This window comes from Battus philenor, unplaced genomic scaffold (genome assembly GCF_028537555.1).
Source record: "Battus philenor isolate CCGP_79_NKW_IND1 unplaced genomic scaffold, ilBatPhil1.0.hap1 SCAF_15, whole genome shotgun sequence".
Lineage (NCBI taxonomy): Eukaryota > Metazoa > Arthropoda > Insecta > Lepidoptera > Papilionidae > Battus > Battus philenor.
The window spans coordinates 14,609,338-14,631,339 of NW_027181677.1; the positions used below are offsets into that span (position 1 = coordinate 14,609,338).

The 22,002-nt window shown below is 35.3% G+C and overlaps 1 protein-coding gene across 1 annotated transcript in view; it reads left to right on the forward strand.

Annotated features, from left to right (window-relative positions):
• The window catches only part of LOC137919037 (uncharacterized), a 397,938-nt gene that overhangs the window by 325,272 nt on the left and 50,664 nt on the right, over positions 1–22,002 (forward strand). The window lies entirely within an intron of this gene.

A 22,002-nucleotide genomic window follows, 5' to 3' on the forward strand; every position in this document is an offset into this window, starting at 1 on the left:
CTAAGCTTCGTAGTCGGCACCTATAGACAAAAACGACGATCTGTGGCTGCAGAATTTATATAAAATAATAATATTAATATAACGTATTTCAGAGTGATAACTTTATATAAAATGGTTGAAAAGTTTTACATCTTTTAGCAATCAACCAGTATACATAAATTAGATGTAATTTATTTGACCTGGTTATTATTTTTATCACTTTTTAATACTTAGTATGTTATCAACATGAATAACAACATAATATATCAAAATATGATTCGGTTTTTAAGTTTAATTAAAGTGTTATTATGTCATATGTGTATCTCTTCTCATAACTGCCTTGTGCGTTTAGTGTGCATACGTGTTATTAAGAAGTTGTTGCCAAATGTTACACGGCTAGAGAAACTTTTGTATGATTTCTTCCCTAAAAAATAGATAAATCGTTTTGGTGACTTCCACTGATCACCCAGTTCACCGAATCTTTTCCCCGTGGACTTATTAATGGCGATATCTGAAGGATAAAGTCTTTGAAATACACCCAGTGACCATATCAACGCTTAAAGAAATTTTCTTTTTAATGTTTACAAAAGTATATATTTAAATTTTGTAATTTTAATTTGAAATTCGAATTCCGCTATCGGACACGCTACGTTGCATATATATTTTAATAAGTGATGATTTCTAAACACGCATCACATTCAGACAAATAATAGAGATTCGTGAAATTTTTACGTTCAGTGTAGGGCAGTAAAATTGGGCGACGAGGACCAAATATAGGCAGTAAACTAGCTTTATAGAGGCTATTATTGTGCTCTACGGTTTACGAGCAGATGCAGCGGCCGGCACATTACCGCTGCCCGAGCGCCGGCCCCGGGCGCAGCGCTACGAACGTTTCTAAATCATTTATGCGAACTTTCCATTCGGTTTTCGATACATTAGGCATCCGTTTTACCAGCTCCAACATCTCTTCAGCTATGAGATAAATATTTCAGATCCATTTTCAGTAAGAAAAGGACCAATATTTAGCCACTTCCGCACATGCAGTGGTAATCGTGCAATGAAATGCACCGCCCGCCAGCCCGCTGATAAATGCCTATGCGGCAAACAATGCGAATCACACAACCGCCACCGCCAAATTACTCAACACGTGTTTCACCCCTCCACGGGGCATCTTCAGGAATTGATCTAACGGTGCATTTCATTGCACGACTACCACTGCATGTGCGAAAGTGGCTAAATATTGGTCCTTTTCTTACTAAGGATAGACTTCCGCGAGGTAACGCCTGATTCCATTAAATATTTAAGATCCATTTTACCTAATAATCTATTTACGGTTTAAAGGTATACACATGAATAGAAACAATTATATATATATATAATGCATGGAACCACGGTCGCTTACGTGTTGGTGATATTTGATGGAGGCCTATTCCTTGAATTCAGTAAGACAATTACAATCTGTGCCGGCAGACTTTGACTACCAAGAGTTAATTTTCTTTCGCATTCCTATGGAAAAAAATTATCAGAGTGATCACTTTATTCAGAGTGATTGAAAACAAATACAAAATACAATCACCTTTTATATGGCTTAGTATCATGAGTAAAATCAAGTGTATTACTTCGCTATTACATTTTAAATATTTTTTCATTTTTATTTTAAACTAAATATTTTATTTCCCGGAGAAAGGTATATATATATCAACACTACAGTTGTATGTACTTGTATAATTATCAAAACAAATGCAATTGTACCTAATATTTAATTTTCTCGACTTTTCATTTTTCCATACAATTTCGATCGCACCGAGATTAAATTTTCATCGACAAGAGGAAACATTCTCGTCAGCGCGGAGGCTTCTTAAGCGTGTCCAAACTTGGCTTCCGGCCGCCCTGAAAGCAAGCGCAAGCGATTTAATTTAGCTAAGTGATCGTCTGATCCGGAGCTTATACTTAAGTTATAAGGGTGCAGATGTTTTCATTAAGATTAACGAATTTCTTGTTAAAAAAACTGCGAGAGTTTGTATGAAAATATTTTTATATTAAATTTAAACTCAAATTTATTATAAATTGCCATGCATCTCTATTGCGTAACTTTATTTCAAGTGATAATCTTAAATACGTCTGTTTTTCTTATCGTCGTTTCAGCCCATAAGTGCCCACAGCAATATATCATAATTGCCACGCTTGGTAAACGGGTTGGTGATCGCAGAATGGTATTATGTTACGCAGAAGACGCTGCTACCGATCCTCTCGAAACTTGCATATGAGCAATGGCAATTCTATAAAATTAATGCAGAAAGTAAGAATTACATAAGATCGCATTCCGGAAATCGAACCGGCAACATACGATCGCAAGTCACAGTCCTTACCGCTAATCTACCCACCACTACCACTATCTACCACTCGCACGCATGTACTGTTCTTATATTTATCAATAATTTGACGCAATTAAAAATGACCTCAAAAGAACCTGACTTTTTGTGGACATTTCTCTGATCAGTGCACTCTTGGAAGCCTTGTACTTTAAATTTGAAGGATGCCACCACAGAAAAGTACAATCTGATTGTAATTTCTGTCAAAATTTGATGGTATAGAACACGTAAGGAATGGACATGGTGTCTAACCAGACCTAACTTTATTGGCACACTGACAGTCGTTAAATAAGTCAGGATTTTTCTGCAAGAATGAATTAGAAATAAGAATATACGTAGATGAACAAAAGTAATCAACATAGAACAAGAGATTGTCAAATTCAAAAGAGAGTAGGCAGGCCACAGCGCGTAGGAATAGAGAAAACGGAGTGGCAAGCGCAGTGTAGGTTGTTGACCCACCTACAAGACAAATAACCTTTTCAAAAACTTAGCAAAAAGTCTGGATGCAAGCCGCTTTGCACTGGTTTTATTGGCAATGTAGGGGGGTGGCCTGTGTTCAGCTGTGTGCATTCTTCAGCTGAAATGACGATGATGATCAAACAGGCTCCATAGGCATTCTTAAATTATATTTTCTTTAATTATATGATTAAGTGAATTAACATGTCAACAAAGGTATGAAACATATAACTAATACAAGATAGTATATATGCTACATATGCATATACGTATTCCTATGTACATTAATTAATACATAATTATAAAAATAAAATATACATTTTAGGTTTTAACTATACATAAATAAATTGTCGGAAATGGCGTACGTATTATTAAAATTAACTCCGACAGAAATCTCGTCGGAAATAATGCGAATGAAATGAAAATCAAGTAACTCAGTTGTCCACGCAGCGGCCACAATAGAACGTTCCAGACTTTTAAACGTCATGAAATATAACGGAACATAGAACAAATACTTCGCTTTAGAAATAACTGCTGCGATCCTTTTCACGGCGTCTAAATGCTGGGTTTTGTTAATTATTCGTCGACGGCAAAACCCACAATAAACTTCAGTCTAATATACTGAAGCATAATTCTGATTATTTACCTAAAATCATGTCGTTATAGCTAATTGTTGTCAATAAGTTCACTGTTGAGATACAGCGTGTAGTACCTGACATCGCGTACAATACAATACTAGTAAGAAAAGGACCAATATTTAGCCACTTCCGCATATTTCTGATGCTCTCTAGACTAGACTATGTGTTTGGCACTAATCGGTGTAACATACGTCCTGAAGATGCCCCGTGGAGGGGTGAAACACGTGTTGAGTAATTTGACGGTGGCGGTTGTGTAATTCGCATTGTTTGCCGCATACGCATTTATCAGCGGGCTGGCGGACGGTGCATTTTATTGCACGACTACCACTGCATGTGCGAAAGTGGCTAAATATTGGTCCTTTTCTTACTTACGGTGGACTACCGCGAGGTAACGCCTAATTCTATTAAACAATACAATACAGTTTCGAAGACAAGAATATATTCTATTGGAGCTTCTCTGTAACCATCAAAATTACGTTTGTAATGTCGACAAAGCTGAGATGTCGCTTTCAAAAACATGATCCATCATATTTTCTCCTATCTACCTTGCTAATTCTCGACAAATCTATATAGAAAGTTTTGGTTTTCACTGGGTCTTTAAACTAATTTTTCGTCACAATTCATTTTAACTACATAAGAACTTATTTTCTAAATCAATATAAAAAACATTAAACAATAATTATAACCAGTTGTATTAATAAAACATTGACACATCCGAAGAAAATTGTGATTAACGACGTATTAAATTCAATATCTCGACTGTACCGTTACTGTACCAATTAGTAGGCAGGAGCCACTGTATCAATTTAAGATCAAGAAAGATAGCATTTAACCCTTAATAGCCTAGAGTTCCAATTTTGATACCAATCTTTTAAACACAAAGTTCACATTACTATTAGTTTTTTTATAGGTTGGCTGTACGTATTTTACTGTTGTAAATTATTCTTTCCAACGAAATTAAAAAAAAAATCTATTTTTACCTTCATCTAGACCCTCAAGCAAACACAGTAATATTAAAAAAATATCACTTTCGTAAATCAGGCTACTAAGGGTTAAGATCATGAACTAGATGATAATCAAACTAATTATCCTCGAAGGTGCTGCACTTGTAAGGCTTACTCAACTTCCATACGTCACCAAGATCGCACTAACGATCCTGATCCTGATGGATTTCATCTCAACGCATAAAAGGGAATTTTTGGACTAGAGAGGAGCCGTTTTACGCTTCTTCTTCGCCCGATTTCTAATCGCTATTGCTCGAGATGATTAAGCAAATTTTAAATCAAAATTCCATTGTGATCCGGCAATCCAGTTTTGGACCAGATAAAACCGATTCTGTATAGATTCTGTAAAATGACCATTTGACCATTTTCGAAGTGATGACGTAAAATCTTGAAATTTTGGATTCGGTAATAAGAGTTACTCATCGCATTTTATGCATTCGTAACGTGTGCAGGATCATCAAATATTTGACGACTTATAGATGTAGAAGCTTGAAACTTGTCAACATTTAGCTCATTTGTGAGCGAAAATCTCTATAGCTCTTACATCTATTTCTATTCAATCTGTTTAAAATGATTAGTCTGAAATTTGAAATATTTGTACTGAAAAGCGTAAGCAGGGAAAGAGAATAAACAATAATTAATTTAAATATGTAGTAATCAGAATTGTTAAAAAAAGTTCCATGGTATATTATTATCGCGTTATAACTTATTTATAAAATCATTCTAACCAAATAAGCATTAAAGCCCTTTAAAGATTTCATATCTGTAACTAAACACTTTAAAGCCTAAATTATAGTGAGCGCCTGTAAGAATTATATAGCAATTAACAAATCTGTTAAATGTTGCTATTTATTTATGACAAAATTATAAAATAAGTATAAATACCGAAAAGTTGGATAGTTGTAGGATGTTTGGAGACAAGGCCTTCGGTAAGCGTTCCGGGGAGGATGCAAAACATCATTAATTTCATTAGAGCCCCGTAGGTTGTTGGGAAACTAGTTAAAATGCCATCCCGAGTCCCGGCGCGCGTCATATGTAAAGTTTAAATTTATTACAGGCTTCCTTGATAATTAACAACCTTTAATAAGTCAGCACTGACAAAAACGCAATTATTATTTAACTGAGCAAAAGGTTTTACTGTAAAACATGATACTCTGTTAAAATAGTAAATAATAAAATTTTCATATATTAACTCTTTTAAATAAAAATTTTAACGACTGTCAAATTATCCTGATATTAATATATTAGGCTCAGTTCACATTAGATCTTGTTTGGAACCTTCTTAGCTATATAATATTATGCTTGATTTATTTTCTTTGTTAGATTTGACATAAGTTTTTGCCAAGTTAGGTTTCTGGCAGGCTCACACATGTGAAGGATCGAAAGTGTACAATAAAAGCAAAGTTTTTTAATTACGAGCGCTAAGCTTCGAGCATCGGCAAAAAGTTGCCAGTTTATCGTTATTCTACAGACTGCATTTACGAGAAGGTGCAGCGGAATTATATCAAACAATTCCCACGTTTCCTTTCTTCCATCGGCAAACAAGACATATCACGACCTCCGTAAATGGTTGAAATTCCTTCCACCCGCACTAAGCGTTTCACTAATACTTTTATAGTGCGAATAGCCAAGGAATGAAAACTATCTATCGATGTCATTGTTTCCTGACAATTATAACTTGGAAGATTAGAGTGAATAATAGGTTTTTTCTAGGCAAGCATTTGCTATCGTAGACCTCATTGCTTGACATCCGGCGAGATGGGTCAAAAGCTTCGCCTATAAAAAACAAAAATAAAAATTTTTAATTTAAGATGTAGTAGCAAGTATCATGTTTCTCCTTGAAAACTTTAGATTTATTTAAAGTTTTAGTAGTGGCATCTAATGTTTTTCTCAACCAATGCACTATAATTCTTTTGAAGCTGATAAAAAATTATAACTTATTCATATTCGAATGATAAAGCAAGGCAAAAGTCGAAGGTATAGCGTAACTGTGTTTGCAGTGAAAAATTAATATTGAAGCAGTTCAAAACATTAAGTATCGATGTCAAATCTTCCCCTTATAAATATTGAAACCATGAAATCAATATTATTGTTCTGAAGAGACCTATGCCCTTCTCATGTTATATTTGATGTATGTATAATAATAGTTGGGATCATCGGTGGTCATGACAACCAAGGAATTACATCGTCCCTATACGCCTTCTAGAACTCCATCAAGTGCAGCGCATGTACCTATGCTCTGACGTCATACCATACTCAATATTACTACTTCTGTGAATCTTGAAAGTAAATAATACTTACACCGCGTGTACAAATTTGTAGCATTGATTAAAAATGCTTCGTATTGCTGGCCACTTCGGCCAAAACATTTTTTTTAAAATAAAACTTACGCGTAAGAACACAAATTCGAACGAATTTTGAATTTGAATGTCATATTAATGCTACTGTCGTCTCCGTTTTTGGGCTAATTTTTAAAGGAACTAATATGCAATCGCTAAAGGCATTTAAACTGAAAATGTAATAGCAACATTGTATTTTATGTACATTTGCTATAAAATATCTAAAGGAGCTTATTGTAACTACTACTCTTTATTACAAAATTTAAAAAAAAATTATTATTGGCAACAAGAAGATTTTATTTGACTTTTACCATAAGCATAATGTTATAATTTTAATCGACAGCCATTTAGTAATAAATTAAAGAAGAGAGCTCTGTTGATGAATTTTTTTTAAAAAAGTATAAGATTTGTAATATTAATAGAAAAAATGACATCGATCAAGTGTGGTGCACACTTGCACATACAGAACTAATGCAAAACAACATCTTGTTCCAAATCGGTGACATCTTTTACAACATCAGAGTAGTTGCTGCTTTTTTGGAATCTAATAAACTAATTCTCTATATATCTACACAATAAATATTAAAGAATAGTGATATAAAACGCCATTAATAAAAATTAAAACACATTCACATTATGACATTACTTTTGTGCCACCTGTTATAATACTACAGTTATTTGAAAAAATAATAATGTTAAAGCACGAGTTACAGAACCTTCTAAATATTAAACACAGAACCCTATTGCCGGTAACTCGCGTAACCTTGATGTTATTTATAAATTTTTGTGTACGGTTCTCGGGAACTCTTACCGAGTGCTATCTCGAACTTATTAGAACCTTATTCGTAATATAAATAATTGCATTCTCCATGACGACGGTTTTTTTTGCGAGTGATAACATTAAGATCCGTGATTTAAAGTGACTATTTAGTATATTATTTGGACAGTGATTTCTTGAGCGATTTGGAAGCGTAGTTTAGACTAAGCGAAAATATAATTTGTGTTGCTTTGTGATATAGAAGAGTGACCATTTGATTTGTGAATAAAGGACTCCTTTTGAACCAGTGGTGTTCCATTTCGAATCAAAACTCACAGTACGTAACAATAACATTAAGTTCGGAAATTTCCAGAACACCCTCGAAAAACGAGCGTCTGCTTTTATCGAGTTAACCATTACTTCACAATGTTGAAAATCGGAAAATTCGTCGTTTTTTTTTCCACTTCCGGACTGCGCTTTCGATCACTCCGCTGATTGGAGACCGTCGCTCGCTGTGTGGACACATATGACGCGCCGAGTTTAATTACTTAATATATTCACAAGCTTTAATTAACTAAAGAATTTATTACGGTGAATCGGAATTATTCTTCAAAACTGTGTGTGGGATAAATACATTGACTCATTTAAGAAAGTAACTCCACTCCTTCTTCAGGTCTCACTGGCAGGATCACCGGCACCCAGCAAGCCATGGACAAAGTTATCGATGAAATAAAATTAGAAATGATATCTGCAGATGAACGAAAGTTACCGACATAGGTTAGCGCATTTGACATTGGCCACGAAGCCTGTAAAACAGATATCCGCTATGTTCATTATGTTCAGCATTGATGCTCACGGACCACCAGATGCAGCGTAATTCCACCTTGTTGCTCGCTGGTAAAAGCTAGATGCAGGCCAATTCTAATTGGTCTTATTTAAAATCCATAAAATAAGCCTTTTTTTCAACAGTCCAATTTTATTTCTTATTATCTCATTGACTGGGAATTGTTTACTTTATTTGTATGATCTTAAGGTATAATTATTTCTCATGAAAATATAAGTTCTTATAACAACCATTTAGTTTTTGGAATTAGGAAAAAATCCAGTGTGAACAACGCCACCACCATAGCCTCAAGGTTCCTATAGTATTTCACATACATATTTACCATAAATATCCAATCAGGAAAAAAAAACATTACATTGGTGGAATAATCTTTACAAAGTAATTTCTACCTAAAAGTAACAAAACTTAACCGCAATAAATAAAAAAATTTATCCAGACTGGTCAACGCCAAAAGGCTCGAAGCCTAATCCTTTAAAAGACTGACGCAGTACTTGTAAATTCATTGCGAGTGTCGTGCACTCCACGCACGTCCCGAACGTATTGCTCGCACGCAATGGATAACGATTTATTAGATCATAACGTATTCCGACAGCCGACAAACCTGAACCTGGGTACCTATGTAACAATACCTTAGTTTCAAACACGTCCACGTTTTTATGGACAAACGACATCAAATGGATTTGCTGCCTTATAATCGCTACCTACTATAATTGTAAAAAGAAACATTAAGTTATCATATGAATAGGAGGTATTTTTATCAATTACACAGTAAGTTATAACTAAGAGATAACGGCAATTGTTTTTAACTTAAACAACATATAAATAATAGCTTTTTATATATTTAACAAAAGATATTACTATCACAAATTGAATTCTATAGTTGTCTGAAATAAATGCCTCGTTTAATCAGATTCATCCCATTGTCATTTTTTTACTAGTATGCAACTATATATACGTTTTCTAGCGTGAACAAAAAAGTGTTTTAAATTAAATTAAAATTTTCTGATGAGAACTAGTGTATATGGGATAGCCCCCTGAAAAACCCATTTCAACCTCGATATCGTCCATATCCTCGATATCCCTGACGTAGAAATTATGAAATAAAAAAAAAACGTAATCAACATTTTAAAACATCCTGCAATACATATCCGCGAATTCAGTGAAAATATTCGAGAATTATCAGCGAATCTCTTTGAAGGTATATTTTAAAGAGGCTTGCTTAATCTTAATGAAAATATCCTTCCCTCCGTAATGCAGGTGTAAGGCCGGCTGAGCCGTTCACTTAGCCAAATTAAATCGTTCATCCTTTCCTTTCATTTCTGGCGAGAGGGGCCGCTACTTAGACTTTATTTTTGGGCGCCATTTGTACGCAACTAGCTTCTGCCATTGATTTTGGCAATTATTTACTCATGTTGTCATCCACATTGCATCATTTACAGTGATTACTTATGTAAATCATTCTCGGTACAGAACTTCCTAATAAATGACACACGTTTCTTCACTACTTAAAAATTAATAATCATTTACTCAATTTTGTCATAGAGACACACAAAGCGTTGGTAATACAAAGTGCTAACTACTTTATAACAGGAAACTGAAACACAGTTGTGCCAACCACGTAATTAAAGATAATGGAAGCACGATAGAGCCAACCACAGTTTCATCATAATCAAAATATTCTCTATTCGAATAGGCTATTACAAGCACTTTAAAATCGTTTATCAACATAAAATATCAGCCTTGCTGTTCTTACGGGAAGCTACCACCAGCTCGAAAGGCAGTTCTGCCGATAAGAGCCAGAAACTCAAATATAGTTTTATAAAGAGTGATTGACTATAATTAGCTTCCTGAGTGAGCATCAAAAACATTTAATTAGATGCATTAACATCAGTATCGTATTTTCGGATGAATATTATACTTTTACAGTAATATGTTTCAACGTGGTTTTAAATCTCACTCGTGGTAGATCTAAATTGATATTCATCAGGCCTACAAATTAGCGTTAAAAAAACCATTGGTGTTGCCAACAATGAGAAGAAGTCAGAAAAGCTCAATTTGATTGAAACCAATGTCACATTAAGCTCCCCTATGGTGGTATCCTTAAACTTAAAGATCTGACAGTTCTTGACGCGACCTCATCTGAGAGGAGCGTAAAATAATCTCAGACTTATTTCTTAAATAACTTTCACCGTTAAAACAATTAGTAGAGCAATACCCCAATTCAATAATATAGAGAGCGTTCGAACTTTTTATCAAAATTAATTATTGATGGTGGATCAATACTTATTAATCTTGGTTAGTACAAATGACAACGCACCGATAGAATAGATAAAGAAATGTTGCTTAAACTGCCGGAATATTTAGATATCTGGTGAAAATTCTTTGGAACTGTGTTGTGTTGAAAATATAATGTACACAACTAAGCTATCTAAGTACAGCGGTTATTTTTTTCTATATATAAGTATGTTTGTTTACTTAAAGTTTACTTTTAAGCTATGTATTGATTTTGAAATAAAACTAAGTGTGATCACTTCAAAAGTATATTGGACACTGGTCTGCTACATACATAAGCGGTAATAGTTACAGCGCTGCTTCCGTACAGTCGATGTTATGCATAAGTTGAATAGGCATAAATAGACACGAAAAAGTTTACACGTTTCTTTTCAAATCCGAAACATCTGTTTTACTAATACAGAAATACAAAAATGAAAAGGTATATTGTAAAACTGTGACGTGATCACCGAGAATTTTTCCAAGTTTTAAATAAAATAACATATTCCTTCATATTTCTAGAACAGTCTATCTAGCGATGGCAAATTTACTTCGCATTTAATATTTGCTTCGTATTGCGTACGGCACGTGCCGTCTAGACACCAGGTCGCCTACGCCGGGTATCTCGCCGCAAATAATATATCACACGTATCGATACAGCAATACGACAAATTGCCGCTTAAACGTGAAAAAGTGCTCGTATATAGTATTTAAACGTTTCTAATTCAAAATACTTGTCGACCCACATATATTATGTAAACTGGAAGAAAGGTAATTTTGGGAAATACACAATCAACATTTATGTATGTTATATCATAAATGGCAGTGGTTCTCTAGCGGCAATCACAAGGTGATAGAAGCAGCATGGGCAGTCCTCCATTAGGGTGATCGACGATATTGTCAAGGTCATGAGAACAGGATACGGGTAGCGGAACATCGGTTATCATGGTCATCTTTGTGTGAGGCCTATGTCCTGCAGTGGGAGTCTATTTGTTGACACGGTGATCATATTACAAGGTTCAACAGAAGAAAAAAAGATTCATAAGGAACATTCTGATGTACATATAGTTCAAGCAGCGCTCAAAATATCCCACGACAATTCCATGATACTGTGAAGTCACTTTATATGCCCTCCCTCCATCTTATTTATGGGACAGGGACGTTTTTATCTTTCAATAATTCACTTTCTTTTCTTTTTTATTTCCATGCTCTTCTGTCATACTTCACATCATCTATACATATCTTTCTTCTACTTACGTCCTACAATTTCTGTTTCCTTTATTTTCTACCGTTTATTCATCGCCTCAGATACTGTGATCTTCTGTAATTTGATTGATATCAGTCCAGAAAAACCTAAGTGAAATTGGAGTTCCGCTAGAGAATCGTGTATAATGTCTAAAAGCGATAACAGGACAAGATTCAGGAGAAAAATAAGGAAGATTAGTAAACGAGGAATGTTCCGATGAAAGGTTCAAGCAACCTTCAAGATTTTAATGATTCTCTCTCGCCTTATTGTCGCTTGGTTTGTAACGTACCAGAAAAGCTTAAATGACAATGCGTACAAACACTCGCTTACCGTATTAATTATACAGGATGATTGGAGAGAGCTGTAAAAGCTTTAAATCGTTTTTCTGAACAATGAGCTGTATACTCACATCCCTTTAAAACCTTTACACCTATAAACAATCACATACATGACATAAGTCACCTTACACTGTTGCCGTTCGCATTTTAACAACTCATTGTCTTGTTTCTACGCAGATAGTTTAAACTTTATTGACTGCCGCCACATCTGGTCTCCTGTCAGCATACTAAGCCCTCGAAAGTTGTTCGAGAATCTTCGCTTGATTTTCATTTTGGTATAGTTTTTTTTCATCGTTGCTATATTTCACTTATAGCTTTCCAAACAAATCACCGAATATTCTAGAAATTTCCGCTAAGCTTCCCACTTCAAATAATCTACTTACAAGGTCGGGGATCGAGGAGCAGATTTTCGATGGACTGGGCTTTCACTATTTGAATATCCTGCTAAAAATTTCACGGTCAGTCGCAAATTGTATGCAATAAGCCTTATATGCATGTGTAAGTGTACGCACGCGTGTGTGTGTGTGTGTTAACGTATTTATATATACGAGGGTGGATTGAAAAGTACTCGGCCTAACCAAGAAAATAAACACATACTAAATCAGTTATATTTTTATTTTTCTACATAATCACCATCAAGTTCAATACACTTTTGCCACCTCCCCTTCCAAGCATTTAGACCGTTGAAAAAAAATGATTCTTCCTTAGAGTCAAAATATGCGTCTACAGCTGCTTTGACCACGTCGTTTGTCGAAAATCTTTGACCTCCCAAGTGCTTTTTTAGGTTAGGGAACAGAAAGAAGTCTGATGGTGCCAGATCAGGTGAATACGGCGGATGCGGTAACAGTTCAAAGCCACAGTTGTGAATTTCAGCCATTGACTGTACTGACGTGTGAACACAGGCGTTATCTTGATGAAACAGGACTTTTCTTCTGAGCATTCCTCGATGTTTTTCTTTTATTTCCTCTCGAAAACGACTTAGTAAGGTGCAGTAGTAATCAGAGTTTATAATCTGACCCCTTTCAAGATAATCAATCATAATCACACCTTTCGAGTCTCAGAATACTGAAGCCATCACCTTATTTGCCGACAAAATCGACTTGGCCTTTTTAGGGGGTGGTGAACCAGGTCTTCTCCACTGTTTTGATTGTTGTTTTGTTTCCGGTGTACAGTAATGAACCCATGTTTCGTCCATAGTAACAAAACGATTCAAAAAATCATCTGCATCGGCTTCAAATAACTCCAAACAGTCGCGTGAAATAGTCAATCGCGTCCTTTTTTGTTCAACTGAAAGCAGTCGCGGAACCCACCTCGCAGACACCTTGTGGAAACGCAACTCGTTGACAATGATGTTTTGAATTCGTTCATAAGAGATGCCTATAATCTCGGCTAACTCTCTAATTTTTAATCTGCGGTCTCCCATTATTAAATCAAGTACTTTTTTAATATTTTCGTCAGTAGTTGACGTCGAAGGCCTTCCAGAGCGGGGTTCATCTTTCACACTCTCTCTACCACGCTTAAATTCTGCTATCCATTTTTTGACGGATGAATATGACAGAGCACAATCGCCTAATGTACTGACCATGTTATCATGGATGGCTTTTGATGATAGCCCCTTCTTATGGAGGTACTTAATGACGGCACGCTGCTCAATTTGCTCCATTCGCGGAAATTATGTCCGATTACTTTGTTAATAAATTTATAAAATCACAACTAATTATCGCACACGTTTCGAACTTCACACAATGAACTAGTGTGAACTGAACTAAATAATGTGGGTAGATTTGATTTTTAGAATTGAATGGATCTGTGTTAGGCCGAGTACTTTTCAATCCACCCTCGTATTGTCGAAACCAGAAGTCGATCCGTAACAATCTCTGTTACTATATGGATCCTCCATTGTATATTTGCTAGTTACGCATGGACTTAAGCATTTAGTCTAGACGCTCTGGCGATATATTTAAGTAATAATAAAAGATACACTGGCGTTCAGTAAGCGACCTTTGGTTTGGCTACGTTCCTAATAATATACGAGTTTGTTTTCGTCGTCCTTTACGAGCGGGAGAGAAAGGACGTCATTACATTTAAGACCTTGTTATCCTCTCAATTTGTTAGCATCAACCTTTAACTAATTTAGATACAATGTATTTATAATTAAATAGTGTTAAGAGAAACATATCTCAGAGATTGACTAGAGTTATAAAAACTTAAAAAATCTATGTCTACTTAATGCCATTTTTCAAAAATTAATGGCTTCAGAAATAATTGAATAATTTTCTATAATACACCAAGAAAAAGCGTTGTCGAAATTTGATTTATTTCATATGAAAATTAATTAATGTTTATTATCTGTTCTTACAAGCTTTGAACTGCAAGAAGTTATTAGCCTATCGCGTTTAAAAAAAAATATGATATGTTCCAGAGTGATCATTATATACAGATTGACGGGAAGTATGTTTGAAAGCTCTAAAGCATTATGCTGACAAATGATGTAAGCGTTCAACCCTTTATAGCTTTTACATTTATAACCTATCATCTTAAATCTGCAGTATTTTAACGTATACAATGCCTTTTTTGTTCTTCTTAGATACTAATATAATATAATATAATATAATATAATATAATATAATATAATATAATATAATATAATATAATATAATATAATATAATATAATAATTACGTTTTTTTTTGTTTTGTGTGTTTGTGGAAGTCGCAATAATGATAAATGTTTTAAATAAATTTATTAAATACATTTAATTACTCAGCAAATATACGTATCAAATCCTTCCTTGGCTTTCGTTAACACATATATAATAAAGTTCCACAAGATATCTTAGGTCTTCATTTTCTTACTTTAAATCTAAAAGTGAAGAGTATTTTATTAAATAAACTAGCTGATCCCGCAAACGTTGTTTTGCAAAAAAAATTTAAGTTTTTAATTAACAAATGTAAGATAAGGGTTGATCGTAGAGGGGTGAAAATTTAGGTTTGTATGTATTTTTATATGCTGTATCATAATAAAATAAAAACCAAAAAAATTGTCTAAAAAATTAAAAATAAAATTTAGGGGTGGACCCTTATCACTTAGGGGTATGGAAAATAGATAGTAGCCGATTCTCAGACATACTGAATACGCATGTAAAATTTGGTAAAAATCGGTCAAGCCGTTTCGGAGGAGTTCAAGTTCGAACACCGTGACACGAGAATTTTATATATTTGATACTGTTATAGCATCCCAAAGTTTTAAGATGATCTCAATGTGCGGGACTTGGTTTTTTGACTCATTTACATGATTTATATTATAATGTACACATGAGACATTGTAAAATTTAATTTAAAAGAACAATTGTTGAGTTTCTAGCCGCCACTTGTTAACAGATAAGCACACCTAACTGGTGGACGCTTACTACTTATAATGTTTAAATAATCGAAATTCAAAAACGCATGTAAATTTCTACTCGAATAAAGATTTATTGAATTTGATTTCGGTACCAGGCTTCATTGACCCAGTCTACCAACGAGTCAATGATTGTTGTACGAAACGAATTAGGACTGAGGAGGTTCGTAGACGAACAAAACTATCTGTCATAGACCACTTAACATGCAGATTAGATCCTGTTTGGGGCGCCTTAAAATTCTGAAGTGTGTACCACAGACTATATTTTTAAACGGTTTTATTTAGTTCGATCCGTACGGAATTTATTTGGATCAAAATTAGAAATTGAAATTTAAGCACCTTCCCGTTGTCAGATTGATCTGAAATTTGGTACACACGTTTAATTTAGATGACAATACAATATAATAAAATCAATAACATTATAAATCTAAGATGGCCGCCGATACAAAATGGCGGATTACGTATTTTTCCTTAACCCCCTCAATATGGGCATCAAATGAAAGGGCTACACTAGTAAAACACGATGATTATGTCAAAATTTAAAATTAAAGATGGACGCCGTTTCAATATGGCGGACTGGGTACATATTTTTCCACATTCACCACAATATGGGTATCAAAAAACCGTTTAACTAAAAAGTTTTTTTAAATGTATTTATTTATTTGTACTTTTGGTTACGATAAGTAGAACAAATTTTTATCGTTTAACGCGAAACAGGAGTCTTCTGGAGTATGAACCACGAAGTAATATTCACTAAAAAGGTTGACAGGCAACTTTGTTAAGGAAGACACTATGCACAGGCCGCTGCAAAACGCATTTATTGGAAATAAATGAGATCTATGTCTAGCACTGGACTGTAGAGTTTCAATTTTGATACCAATCTTTTAAAGCGAATGTTCACATTACTATTAGTTTTTTTTAAAGGTTGGCTGTACGAATTATACTGTTGGTTTAATATTCTTTCCAACGAAATTAAAAACAAATCTATTTTTCCCTTTATCTAGACTCTCAAGCAAACACAGTAATATTAAAAAAAAATGACTTTCGTAAATCCGGCTATTAAGGGTTAAATTTCGAACTCAAAACATGTGATTAGAAATATCACGAACATATTGTAAATTTGTAAAAAGAAATTGACCTCCGAACAGTTAGGCTTTTATCGTTACGAGGTACTCGGAAATAACAGTCGGATCATCCGCATTCGCAGGCCGGGGCCGCCGCTTGGAAATTGACCTCGTAAATACATTTGCAGCGCTGAATACTCCGCGCACGTCCATCATATATCACGCCCCGGCTCCGTCTGCCTCGGTCTGGCGGTCGAGTCGCTGCTCGTACGCGCATACGAGAATGACGTTTAACGAATGAATCTTGGGATATTATATTCCCAGTTCCTATTACATTCGTTATTGCTACACACATACCTGTAGTATTTCATATCTAAAGCTGCGCTTATCGTAGTTTACATATGTAAAATATTATCTGGTGTGTACAACAAAGTCTGTAAAGTTAAAAATAAACTTTTATGATGAAACTGAAGATCTCATACCCCTCCTAGATAATCTTTATCGTCGTTTCAGCTTATATACGCCCACTGCAAGGAATAGACCTCAATCGCTACGCTTGGTAGGCGTATCGTAATCTGGTATTATGGTACGAAAAGTAAGTTGCTGCCCATCCTCTAGAAAATGGAATGTGAGCAATTACAATAATGAATGAATGAATTATATAAGATCGTATCATTGAAATCAAGCCCGCTACCTACGATCGCTAGTCCCAGTCCTCTACCGCTGATCCTAGATAATACATGTTATGAATTATAATATGCTTTATTGTATTTTAAGCTACCTACTACACAGTAAAAGATCTAGTTAAAGTCACGGAATGTCGATAAATGAGGGCAGCACAACACCGGTCGTCGAAGCTTGGGGAGGTTACGAAAGATATTGTGAAGGACAAAAGTAAAGAATGAAAGATATTGTGACGCGTGAAAGAGAGTGATAAATAAAGAAAAGACTGAAAAAAAAAAGAAATTATTGAACAATTAAGTCCCTAATCCCAAAAAGTTAGGGGTACGAGAGGCCCCCAATAGCGGGGGCCATAAGAAAAGACGCTTGGGGAGGCATATGCATTGCAGTATGCGTCTTTCAGCTGAAAAAAAGTCATCATATGTTTACAGTAATCATACGTTAATCATACGGAAACATATCTTTCAATTACGTCATTGTAAAGTCTATATTGCTTCTTTAAATGTTCGATACTATCGCATTATGGCCATCGCGCTGAAATGTGCAGGCGCTCTTAAATAGAAAAAGTAAATCATCTTTATTGCAGCTATAGGATGTCAACTACTGGTATAATCCTCCCCACCTCATTTTTAATAAGACCGATTTCAATCGACCTGCTACCGGTGTCTTCCGTCAACTTTCCACAGTCCTGTTCACCTTTTTAGACGTACGCTGCGCTTCCTGCACTATGTGATCTGCTCACCGCCACCGCTTGCTAATCTGTTGGGCTATAGCTGTTACTTTTGTTCGTCTACAAGGCTCCCCTCTGATTGTTTTGCGTAGAGAAATCCCGAGCCATAGCTTATTGAGCGGCTGTGAGCTTGCCAATGAAGCTGAAAGTGTGATATTTAATGGAATCGGGCGTTACCTCGCAGAAGTCCATCCTAAGTAAGAAAAGGACCAATATTTAGCCACTTCCGCACATGCAGTGGTAGTTTTGCAACTATCTAGAGTTGGCTCTGTGTTTGGCACTAATCGGTGTAAAATAACTCCTGAAGATGCCCCGTGGAGGGGTGAAACACGTGTTGAGTAATTTGGCGGTGGCGGTGGTGTAATTCGCATTTTTTGCCGCATACGCATTTATCAGCGGGCTGGCGAGCGGTGCACTTTGTTTCACGACGACCACTGCATGTGCGGAAGTGGCTAAATATGGACCCATATTATATTCCCATATTATATATATTCTTACGAAAATGTGATACTACGTCTCCGTGCTATATGTCATTTGTGTACACGCATATAATTCTCAGTGTTACTAGATTGGTCGTGTGATTGAAATATTCCTCCAAGGGGAATTAGTTCCGCCTAGTCGGTTAAGGTCAAAGAAAAACTTCTTCAAAAATTCATTAGCATTTCGCCGGAGCTCTCGTCTGCTGTTTACTTCATTTAGAAATTCCGAGTCGGGCGCTCACTTAGTAAAATTAAACCGTTCATCCTTCACTCGCCTTCCGATGAAAGCGAAGTTCGAAGTGAGAGAAAGTTTCAAGAAGGGTCGCCCTGCGCCGATACTTTTCGCCCACGCCCGAACAGGCATCGCTATATATCACAGCCTTTTTGATTTCACCGGCAGGTATATTTATAACGCGGCCAACAAGATTGGAATATCAATATTTTCTTTGTAAATATCTTTCGTTAACTGCAATGTATAGTAGGTACCATAACCAAAAGAGGAATGGAGTTATTTTTTAAATTGAAATTCATGACCATGCAGAAAGTGGAACTAGATGTAATGACAAAATTTAGCCGAAGCTGATAAGGTTCGTGCACGGAACGTAACTGTGTTGGTCGGTGATGGAAATAACTAGCGGGCACAGTATAATATATTTAAATACAAATAATACAAGTAATACTTTAAAATTATTTATTTACTAAATTATGTTTGACTATCAGTGCTTGTGACTTTGTCCGCGTAAAACTTAACAAAAACATTATTAAAACTGACTAATGTTTTAGTCTTTTTTTCGGTTTAATAATTTTTTTAAAATAAAAATAGCCAAGTTACTCCTTATTACATTAGTTACCTGTCAGTTTAAGTCCTGTCAAAATTGGTCTAGCCGTTACAGAGATAACTAGAACAAATATATAGAAAACTAGACAAAAATATAAAAAATGTGATTCTAATCTTTATATATATATATATATATATATATATATATATATATAGATATATATATATATATATATATATATATATAGATATATATATATATTAAAATTTTCCTATGCGTAAAGTAAAAGCGGATGTTTTAATTTTACAAACAGACATTCAAATTGTATTTATTTAAATAGATATACAACGCTTTAAGGGAGTCTCGATATAGTAGTTACATTGAAGTCCTGACAACCGTCTGTCGTGGTGGTCGTGGAAAGTTGAAAAATCAATGATACAGTGCTAGACTCGTTAGTGAATTCACATTCAGTTCGTCCGCATTAAGGCGTGAGGGCTCCGTAAACGGTTTGAACTGCCCTATAGACGTCCCTCTCTAACGAGACCGCAGCCTCCGTACCAATTCAGCACCTTACCTTTCAATTCAGTTCTGCTTAATTCTTACTTCTTCTGATAAACCATTACAGTGTTATTTTAATTTTTATTTCACTTTATTTATGTAAATTCATCAAATATATAAAAACAAACCGAACAATTATTTCAATAACTGAAAATAAAACTGCATTGTCTGTGAAAGTTAAGTATAGACCGAATTTGGTCGGATCAACCGGTCGGTACTTTGTATTTTTCATCATTATCATTATCACCATATCACCAGATTGAAGCCCACTGCTAGGCATCCAAAGATTGCCTCTGGCCTTACCGTGTGACTTCCCGCGATCTTGCTTACGGCCGCCTAGAGGAGGGTCTACCTTCGCTGAATTGACCAACTCGTGGTCGCAGTTTGAGAACCTTTCAGTCCCAACGGCTATCGGTTGTCCGATGTGCTTCACCCACTGCCACTTCGGAAGTTTCATTTCCGATTCGACCACGCAGCGAAATCTCGAGCATAGCCCTTTATAATGCCCTCTGGGCGACCCTGAGCCTTTTTGTGTGGCCTGCCGTAAGCAACCACCTCTTAAATACTAGTACGAAAATATTCTATCAGAACTTATTTATGATGAAATTGAATATACATAAAAATGGAAAATAAATTCGCGAGGTGTAACTTTGGGTGAAATCACAAAAATATGCCTCGTCAACGGAGCGCCGAACCCAATTGAAACTCCGCGGAACTAGTCCACGGGCCGCACCTTGAGATATAAATCGTCGGTCGCGTCGCACCAACTTTTATTCGAAAGTTATTCCCTTCGTCAAAGTCACTCGCGGGTGACAAATAAAAAAACTTTCAAACGGAAATTCGGTAAAGCCCCTCCTCACCAGGAGGGCATGCAGATTGATTTCAGATATACGGATTAGCAATAATCTTTCTTCCTCTTTGTCGTGTAATCTTTTTAGAACACACATACAGGATAATTCCATGATGGCTTTTACCGCTTAGTATATCTTAAACTTGAATAATCCGGTTTATGAGCCCTTTGCAACCTGACCTATCAAACCTTAATGCGGTAGTTTTTCATCACAAATATAATTCTACTTAAAACACATAGGTAAAGAATAAAATATATATTATAGTTCACCAAATACACGTAAACATATCTAGAAAGTACGAAACAGAAGACTAACACAATAAGAAACAAGTAGATAGTAAAAGAATTCAGCACAGAGGAAAATGTACATAATAGGCTGTTCAGTGAGAGGAGTTTTTATGGAGTGGATACAGGGAACCTAACTTATAGGATGATGAAAGAAACCTATTCCTTGCCAACCCGTATAATCAATTTCAAAACCCTGTATATTGTAGTAAGATTTTTTTTACAGTCTGTGCTTAGTTTTATTCAGGCCTATCTGCTCTTTTGCCCGTCAAGACTTGAATCAGAAAGACTACCTCTAATGGCCTTGTCTTCAATCAGTATAGCCAGGAATTTTTCCTAGATAACCAAATTCTTCGATGATAGAATAGAATTTATTTTCTTCTCTTCGAGAAGGAATGAAATAAAAATATCTATGTACACTTTGTCCGCAAAAATTTTGATAAACGAGGAGTTTATACATGGAATAAAAGAAGTTGATTACTCCTAGTTTGGACTTGTATATACGATAAAATTCCACAATTGATTTCAGACCTGCAACTAGAGTAATTTAAAATCGGTATTGAAAACATATTATTAAAAAAAAGGATCTGATCAAGATTATTACTATACTGATGTTAATGCGTGGAGTTAAATTTTATTAGTGTTCACTCGGGAAGCTAATTATTGTCGTGCGCTCTTTATAAAATTATATTTGTAAAGAGCAACTGTTGAGTCCTTTGAGGCTCTTCTCAGAAGAACTGCCTTCCGAGCCGGCGGTGGCTTCCTGTAGGGACAACAATGCCAATCGAAGATTCGAAAGTGCCTGCAAAAGTCAATTAGAATATTTTGATATCGATTTTCGTAGTTACTAATAATTTTATTGGTAAAAATATCTAATATGCTATATTCTCTTGTTCGAGCATAAAAATGTTAGGTAACAATATTTACAAAAGCA